The sequence below is a fragment of the Benincasa hispida genome, chromosome 12 (assembly GCF_009727055.1).
Source record: "Benincasa hispida cultivar B227 chromosome 12, ASM972705v1, whole genome shotgun sequence".
Classification (NCBI taxonomy): domain Eukaryota; kingdom Viridiplantae; phylum Streptophyta; class Magnoliopsida; order Cucurbitales; family Cucurbitaceae; genus Benincasa; species Benincasa hispida.
In genome coordinates, this window is record NC_052360.1 from 40739118 (window position 1) to 40748935 (window position 9818).

A 9818-nucleotide genomic window follows, 5' to 3' on the forward strand; every position below is an offset into this window, starting at 1 on the left:
TAAACTTAGCAACAATAACACAAAAAGAAGTACCTTTTTTCTACAACTAAGATACAACACAAGCCTCTATCTCCCAACAATGCGAACAAGATCTTTAATCCTTGTAAGATCCATTTGTCCATTGTTGAACACATATTGCGACAGAACCAAGAAACATACAACATTTAAAGCCATTGTGGGCAGTTTGAAAATAGTTTACTTAAGACCAAATGAAATCTTTATTATCTTTTATATTCAAGTACTACAATAGCTCAACAAGGTTCAGTGTTCCAAAATTTCAAAATCATGTTATACTACCTCCATTTCAGGCAATACATTAAGCAATATCATCATAAATAGATAAAAGGAAAGAACTTATTGAACTAACAATGGCATGGCTAGCTCCTTCTTCAATATAACTAGAAGCATTTTCTGAATTTATCCCAATGCCTCACATTCTGCTCTCTCCTTCTTTACCTGCAAAACATACCCAAAGCGGGAAAAAAAATTACCTTTAGCTTCATTCATTCAGCTTTCTCCGGATTAATAAAGATAAATATCAGCAAAGATCAATACTAAATGAGATTGTTTAATTACTAAACGAAGTCATTTACCCTAAAGTTCAAAGGGGAAATGCTAAAGAAGCTATGTACCAACAGTCTACAAGACATCGGATGAAATTTGGCAGAACAAGATAGGTCGACATCAAGTAGAAAGCAATAGTAGGATGTACCACACACAATCCCCACAACTATTCACTAAGTAGTATTCCAAGAAATCAAAGGAGTTGTAGCACGCATATGCAGCATCATGCGACCCTACTTCCTGCTACTACACAGTTTAAATTAACAATAATTTTATTCACCTAAGCTGAGACATTAATATTAACCAATTTGACACAACGAGTAGAACAATTGAGCAAGTTAATTTGCACTGGTCATAAAATCATCAACCTTGCTCTATCTTATTTTTATCCAGCCTTCCTTCCATACTCGCCAGTAAATAAAAATCAAAGAATCCAGATTAATCATACCAACAAAAAAAAAAAAATTACCGCCACACATTTTATTTTATTTGTATGTGATAAAGCAATTTCACTCGTATAATGTTTTTGAAAATCATATAAGAGTTAGGATTAACAGCGAAGATCTGGTGGTAGTGCATGAAAATCACTCGTATAAACTCGTATAATGTTACAATCAGAACAAATCAAGAATTCAACTACAAACAAAGGCCTACACAAGTCATTTATTTGCTTTAAAAGAAAACATCTAGGTTAACAAATGGTAAATAATATCAAAATCAATAACTATTTATAACAGACCATCAACATTTGTCTGTAGTACATAGCAAATAAATGGTAATAATAGGCTGACAAAAAACATCTAGGCTAACAGATGGTAAATAATATCAAAATCAAGAATTCATCCAAGATTCATACATATATTAAGAAGGTACTGATGCTTCATGAAAATATTATGTCGGAAGATGGCGACATAACAACATAAACTTGAAGGTGATCCAGAGAAGAAGAAAGTTGTTTGTCATTGATACGAAGGGAGTAATTCCACTTCCTTCGCTTATCAGCAGCAGAGATTCATGCCTTCAAAAGAGAACACATCAATCAAAATTAGGTGAACTCCACTAATTCAAGGCTATACCTTTGGCTGTAGGAAATCACCTTAAAAAGTGAGTAGAAGCAGGACCATATGGACCTTCAACAGAAACTTGAAGGTGATCCAGAGAAGAAGAAAGTTGTTTGTGAAGTTTGGAAGTCCAACTTCCCCCTAATTTGATAACAACACTAACTGTATCAGGCTCCAATTTGTAGTTAGAAGTGACTGTAAAGGGATGCCATTGCAGTTTGGAAATGCTTGGCACATTTATGAACATCGCACTTGTAGGTTTGTAGCTTAGTTCTAATTAGAAAAAGGGTAAATTCCAATAAAATATTTTGCAAAAAAAAAAAAAAAAAAAAAAAAAAAAGAAATAGGAGTTCCAATGATCAACTCTTGGAGAAATTAAACCTGGACTTTTCAAAAAGTTCAATTCAACTGCACCACAAGGAAGATGGCGACCTGAAACCAGGCTTACACGTCGTTGCGATTGTAAGAATCGTAAGAATTGATCAATAGCCCAGAGAAAGATACCAGGAAGAATCAAACATACATATGCTGATCCCACATGGATTGGATAGAAGATGATGGAGAGAGTGTAAAAATAGTGACTGTAATAGAAAACTTCAAACATTTTTTGACGGATCGATTTAAAACTCGTCACCCAGATAACTAGGGCAAATGCCATAGCAATCACTCCAGCAACATTTGATACATAGTCTTCACTCCATTTTTTTAACTGCTCAATGATGCAACATTCCATTAGTAATGGTTGCAGAGGCAACACATGGTGATGGAGCAATACATTAATAGAAAAATAACATGGTTCTTCTTGCTATGGAGTTAAGTTTTGTTGTAGCCAACAACTATTCCCTCCCCCCAATCACGAGTTGTTCTAATCACAATTGAAGTTACTTCTTAATGAATAAATGTCAATAAATAATGATTTTGAAGTCCATGGAAACATATGTTTTGTATGAAAGGAATGTTGATTACATATTTTGAAAAAACTTTACAAAATGACTTGTTAAAGGATGCTAACATTTATACAGTCGATCAGAATGACATAACTTAGGGCGTGTGATTGATTCTGAAATGGTTATATGTATGAATCAAGCAACGGTAGGAAGGTACTGATGCTTCATGGAAAGGTCCATGGCCCACTTTAAATGCTGATTACCCAGATCAACAACCTCCCTCGGGAGTCGATTCAAAGCCTCCTTTACATCAATATCATAATATGGATCATACAGATCGAATCGAAGACCTAACATAGTAACACAACCTAAAATCAATCTCCACGCAACAAAATTCGAAATCAATGCCATAGAAAAAGAAATTATTAGGGTTTCAATTACCTTAATTACGAAGGCGTTGGGTCGATCTGGCGATGAATCCCCAATCTTGTTCTTTGGGTCAATGAAGGACTGCAAAAAGGATGCCATTTCGATCTCTCTCCTTTCTTCCTCCGGAAAAATTTACTCTATGATTTTTCTGTCAGAACAAGATTGGTTAATGAACATGAACTTCAGGCATGGACAAACTCAATCTATGAACATGAGTTGCACGACGGCTAGATCTAGCGTATGGCTTACAGATTGGTGAGAGTGAGAGAGAGAGAAAGAAAGATTGGAACTTCAGGCGGTGGATCCACTTTTTCGTGGATTAGAGAGAGAGTTCGACAAGGGATAGAGAGAGAAATAAGGCTCACTAGCAACGCTAGGCGATGGACGGTGAGGCGATCAGAGAAAGGGTCTTGGCCAGGGAATGTGCAGTTGAGGAAGGCGACGTGGGAAGGGCTTGGACGGATCAGAGAAGAAGAAGAAGATTGGGGATTTAATTCGAGGGTCATTTTTTTTTCTTTTACAAAAAATATAAACTGTCTCTTATACACATCTAGATGTGTATAAGAGACAGATTGAAGAAGGAGAGAAATGAAAATGGGAGAGAGGGAAACAAAAAAAATGACCTACAATGTTGGTTTTAAACCGACATTATAGGTACGCGTACAGTGTTGGTTTAAAACCGACATTAAAGATCCATTTTTTTTTAAGAAACCGACATTGTACATCCATTTTAGTTTTTCCCAACCAACATCAAAGCCCAGATTTCTTGTTGTGATATTGTGCCTCACCCAAATATTTCATTTGGAACTGGGCAGCTAGCCATTTCTTAATGTTAGTTAGATACCCTATATAATTCCCAATGAGAAAGATATCATCCACATACAGTACCAGGAAAGCTATTGAGCTGTTGATGATCTTCTTGTAGACACAAGGCTCATCAACATTCTGATCAAAGCCAAACGACTTGACTGCAGTGTCAAATCTAATGTTCCATGATCGAGACGCTTGTGTCAGCCCATAAATGGACCTATTAAGCTTGCAAACTTTTTGCTCTTGATCTGGAACTATAGACCCCTCTAGTTGAGTCATATAGATGGTCTTCTCAAGATTACCATTAAGAAAGGCAGTCTTGATGCCCATTTGTCATATTTCGTAATCATAAAATGTGGCTTTGGACAGGAGTATCCTAATAGACTTGAGCATGACAACAGGTGAGAAAGTTTCCTCATAGTCAACTCCCTCGACATGGGTATAACCCTTTGCCATGAGTCGAGCCTTAAAGGTTTGCACCTTTCCATCTACACCGCTCTTTCGCTTATAGATTCACTTCTACCCAATAGGTCTTACCCCATCAAGTGGATCAACAAGCTCCCAAACGTTATTGAAGTACATAGACTCCATTTCATGGTTCATGGCTTTAATCCATTCATCCTTGTTAACATCCTCCATTGCTTTCTTAAAGGACAATGGATCCTCAACCCCATCATTGGAAATGACGTTTTGGGCTTCAGTTAAACCATGTAGCGATCCGGTGGGTTCATAATCCTTCCACTACGTCGAGGCAATCTCTTGTTGAGCTGGTTGACTAGATGTACCGACTTTACCATCTCTTGTTAATCTGTCAGTCTGTTCAACAACTCTTGTTAAACCCTCAGTAGGCTTAGTCTTAGTGAAAATTTCATGCAAAACGAGCTTACTTTGTGGCTTATGATCCCGGATGTGATCTTTTTCCAAGAAGATAGCATTTGTAGAAACAAACACTTTGTTCTCACTTGAATCATAGAAGTATCCACCTCTCATTTCCTTGGGGTAGCCTATAAAGAGGCAAGCTTTCAAATGTGGTTCCAACTTCTTCGGGTTAGGTACTAATACATGTGCTAGACAGCCCCAAATCCAGAAGTGGTGTAAACTACCTTTACGGCCTCTCCATAACTCAAAAGGTGATTTAGAAATACTTTTCGACGGAACGGTGTTCAAGATATAGCATACAGGCTCCACTGTAAAACCCCAAAACGAGTCTGGAAGATAAGCATAACTCATCATAGATCGAACCATGTTCAACAAGGTTCTGTTTTTGACTATTTTATCATAGATCGAACCATGTTCAACCATGTTCAACAACCTTGTTTATGTACTATAGATCATTTTGACTATTTACTCAAACCTAATCCACCTTTATGTCTCCACATAAAGTTAGAGTACTCATCCAATAGTCAAGAGACTTTTAGGTTTATTAGATTTCTATTCAAGTAATAGATCTATTCAATAACACCTTTATTGAATTTTAAGAATAAGCTCCATTGTTTACATACCACGAGTTTTAGGACATAAAACCCAACAAACTCCCACTTGGACTAAAACTCCAGTGGTAACTTATACATCCGATATATAAGACTGAGTTTCTGAGTTTTATAGAGAAATACAATAAACTAGGGCATCCTATACATATCTTTTATCATTTGGTATCTCTATACCCGATGTTTCTCCCACTTACCCTAGGTTATCTGGTATTCCTAGTCCTACTAGGTAATTCTCAAACACTTTAACCGAAAGAATTATTGTAAACATTGTAGTATACGATAGGCTTTAGATAAAACTATAAGGGAATTACATATTAATCTCAATAATGGCCAGGAAGCACACTTTCCTCCCACTACATTGAGGTGCTCTTAACTCTTTGAGCAAGATGCATCTGACTTATCTCAACAACTCTTTGTTAACAGTTAGATCTAAAGATCTTTAAACTTTCTATACTTTGATCTAGCCATTTAGATATCTCAATATCTACAAATGGCATTTAACAATTTGATTATCAATAGAGGTTGCTAGAACAAACATAATTTTTTAAAATGAACATTTCATTTATCCAAAAAATATATACAATTTGTTCTATACAAGTTTTAACAATTAAAACAAGTAGCAACTTCTCCCACTAGATGAGCTGAGCAAATGGTCCCAAGGTCAAGTTAACATGGTTACCTTTTCTCTACTCTCTTCTTGACAAGATATTGAGGGCAGTGTCTCCTCTAGTGCCCTTCATCGTTGCAATGGAAACATTTCCTTTTGCAGCACTATCCTTGCCTTTCAATCCAGTAGGCTTCTTCTTCCCTTTCCCTTTGCCTTTCTTCACAAGAATACTCTTACTCTTTGAAGAGGAAGCAACTTCAGGCTTGGAGGACATTCCTCACTTCTCGGTAGTAGTAACATTTACTTTTGGCATCAGACCCTTTGTTCTCATCATTATCTGGTAAGCCTATAGCTCATTGAGTAGAGTAGTCAGATTTTATTCATTAATGCATTCAAAATTGCATAAAACTCTTCAGAAGGGAATCTAGAATAAAATAAACTTGACTTCTCTCGTTCATGACAACACTGTTTACTTCTGCCATAATAAAGTGGACCATCATGTCTAGGACATGTTCACAAACATTGGTTCCCACTTTGATGCGACTATTGTAAACGTACTTAATGGCATCCCTCACAGAGATTCCATAATCTCTTTGGCAGTACTCATATCCTCATGCTTCTTTTGTCAACACATTAGATAAGTTGGCGAGGATATAAGCACAGGCTATATCATTAGCCGTGACCCATCTGTCATATACATCCCGAACATTTCGTTTTGTGTTAGAGCTAGGAATGGGAGAACAATCCTCAGTTAAGACAAATCGCAAATTGTCTATCACAAGTATCGTGTTCAAATTTGATTTCCAATTCACATAATTATCCCCAATAAATTTATCTGACGCCAACACTTGTATTATTGAACTTGTCATTCTGAAATTAAATATCCAATCAATATTTAGCAATTTTAAAAATTTACCCAAGATTATTCTTTTGCAACGATACTACATCAAGACATTCTTGACTAAACACTACCTCCAGAATAACTCATATTTTGATAGTCATTTAGGTACCGCTTTTGGTCAGACATTATTAACACTTAATAATTCTGTAAGTGTAAACCCTCCATTTTCAGATCTTATAGAACGGTATGAGTATTGCTCCGAAATGGAAAACAATACCCAAGACGGAACTATAAAACCCTATTCATTTTACTGAAGCCTGGGTTGTTCCAAGTCTTATGTTACAACCCTCCGTAGGGATAGACATTGTTAAACGACTAGCAAAGGGTCGCTTAAAGCTAACCAGCAGGCACAATATAAGAATCTCACGGTTTAGACTAATGGAGGACCGCAGGATATGTTGACACATTTCCTTCACCCACTTACTATGAACTACTTCCTCCATTCACATTAGTATTGACGCATACATCCGCTCGCCGAATGGAGGTCACTCCCAGGGTGACACAAAGCGTCATATGAATCTCATGGTGTGAACTATATGGAGATGTGGCAGTTGAAATCATACACTGGATTTCTATTCGAACAACTTCCCCTTATTCACCAAAGTCTAAATTTAAGCTAAAAATACTCTCCGAAGGGAGGTCACTCCCAGGGTGACACAAAGTACTCTTTAAATCCAGACTATGAACTCTTGGGGATGCAAGAGCTGAGAATAACATACCGGGTATGTTACTAATCTCCCGCTAAAGTTTTCTAATAACTCTATCATATAGAAGTTATTCACTACCACTGAAGTATTCTAATGTTTGGGTAACATTATACTTAGGTTCTTTTCCGGATAAATTAAAATAACCCTAAGTCTATGTGGTTTATCCATGTATAACTCTTATAAATGGACTTAAACCTACGATGTCTAGGTGATAAACCCTTTTATTACCTCACATCACTCACGAACTAGTTACCAACTGTAACGCAAAAATTGAGTCCTTATTATGCATGCACTGTGATGGTAGATGATGTATGATACAAGCTCATGTCCCCGTTACCAGTTCTCCGGCAACGGCGCCATAAATTTGTAACGCAAATTTTATGCAATGATATGTGATACTTCTTCTAGATATGCATTATTAATGAATGTTCTTTTAGTATGCTGTGCATTGTCACAAGTTTCCTTACGTTGAAACCAAATATAATTTCACTGCAAGTTTCTCGGTGTGATCCGAGGTCGAACACAGGGATTGTTTTAGGTTAATTGCGTTATATTTGTGATACAAGCGACCAGGGGTTTTTCAAACTAATAAAGATTGTTTGTACAAGTATTTAAAAATGCGATAATGTAAAGGTAAGCAATAAATGCGATAATCAAGTAAATTGCTGTAAAAGTAAATTGCGATAAAATAAACCTAAGCTATGATGATACAAGATATAGGTTTCATGATACAAGATACTGAGGGTGAGACTGACTGTGAAGATTATACAAAGATCGTGTTATGCGGTGGAAGGTCTTATGTGTGAAATAGAAAGAGAAAAGATAATTAGTACAAACATCACAAGTTCCTTAATTGCGTTAAAGGCATAAGTACGGTTCCACTTTTCCCTTGGTGTACACCTCTCGGTGATCGGCCACACTCCCACATCTTTGTGGTGAAATAGGGACAAACGTAATGAATGCAAGGTTGCTTCCATCTCTGGAAATACTTCTTGCTTTAGTTAACGTATTCTTCTAACTTTCTTTTCAACAGATCAGAATGGCATCTTCACTTCTACTCTCATAGGGGAAGATGTCGTTTAGCATACTTTAGCTAAACATCTTTATTTCTTTAGCACAGATTAAGTTACTTGTTTAATTCATATTAATCATCAAGGGATTAAGAAAACATCATGGAAAAAATTATTTATGGAGGAACGAAAAATAGACAGAGAAGTGGAAATGGAAATTATCGAGACATTCGATAATACTATTTAGCGTCTGATACATGATTGTGAATGAAGAGATTAAGAAGATGAAATACAATTGATGAATGAGAGTTAGAAACAAATACAAATACGCACCAATGACTTGGCATAGATCTGGAATGGAGAATCGCTTGCCGATGTTGATGGAGTAAATGGAAGGATGAGCTTCCCTCTCAGGCTTGCTCAATCGGTAGAAAGGATCTAAGTACAGAGCTTCTCGGCGGGGATTTGGCAGGATCACACTGAGACTCACCTCTCAACCTTGTCTTTTCTCTTCCCGGATTTCCTCTGATCAACACTCAGATCAGCTCTCTCGCAATAGCCTCGTAACAATTACCCTGTATCAAGTATATCTTCTCTTAAATCTATGGGGGTATTTATAGATGAAAAGCTTTGACTCTTGCCTTCTAGACCCTACTTATTGTTATGGAAATTTTGAAGATGGTGGGATAATTATTCCTTCTGTTATCCAATTAAACTGTCAAATATGCACAATGGTTAGTTGTACATGTATCACAATCTTCCTCATTTACGTCGCTTAGCTACATCTTTCGATTGGGTGCTCGCATGCAGTGTTGTTATTATTACCTCATGTGATTGAAATTCAGCTCTGGATCGATTGTTGCATTGCGTCATCATTGCGTTGATCGTCTCTTCATTGTGGTTTGACGGGCATAATGTGAGGAAGATGCGTTATTCAGTTTCTCGTTGAGCCTTGATCGCAAACAGTGACTTGGTTTCCTGCCAAGCAGAATAGAAATATCCTCTTTTACCATCTTGATGATGTTAGTGGGTGTAATTGCGATAATTCATAATTATTGTATTTCTAAGCTAATTTTCATACAATCGACGCATATTCCTTCTCTTTTGTCTGCAATATCTAGATAAGGCAGCATAAATAACTTGTATTTCTACAAGTTATCACACCCCCAAATTTAGATATATGCTTATCCTCAAGCATATCTTCTACTAAGGCAATAATGCTAAATTTCTTTCCTATATTTTTGCATCGATTGGCTGCTTCGAATGTTACACTTAAGCACATTACTTGATATCGCAATTTCCTTCTATCCTTGCTAATTCTTAACAAGCCCTACTTTATTCTTCTATATAAC

General features: G+C 36.6%; 1 long non-coding RNA gene across 1 annotated transcript; it reads right to left on the bottom strand.

The window, feature by feature from the left end:
* Positions 1-1507: 1507 nt before the first annotated feature.
* LOC120068563 lies at positions 1508-2092 on the bottom strand. The gene is made up of 3 exons (XR_005479228.1): positions 2007-2092; positions 1661-1898; positions 1508-1582 (listed from the first exon to the last, which is right to left on the bottom strand). It is a non-coding gene; the product is annotated as an uncharacterized LOC120068563 (long non-coding RNA).
* Positions 2093-9818: the final 7726 nt, after the last annotated feature.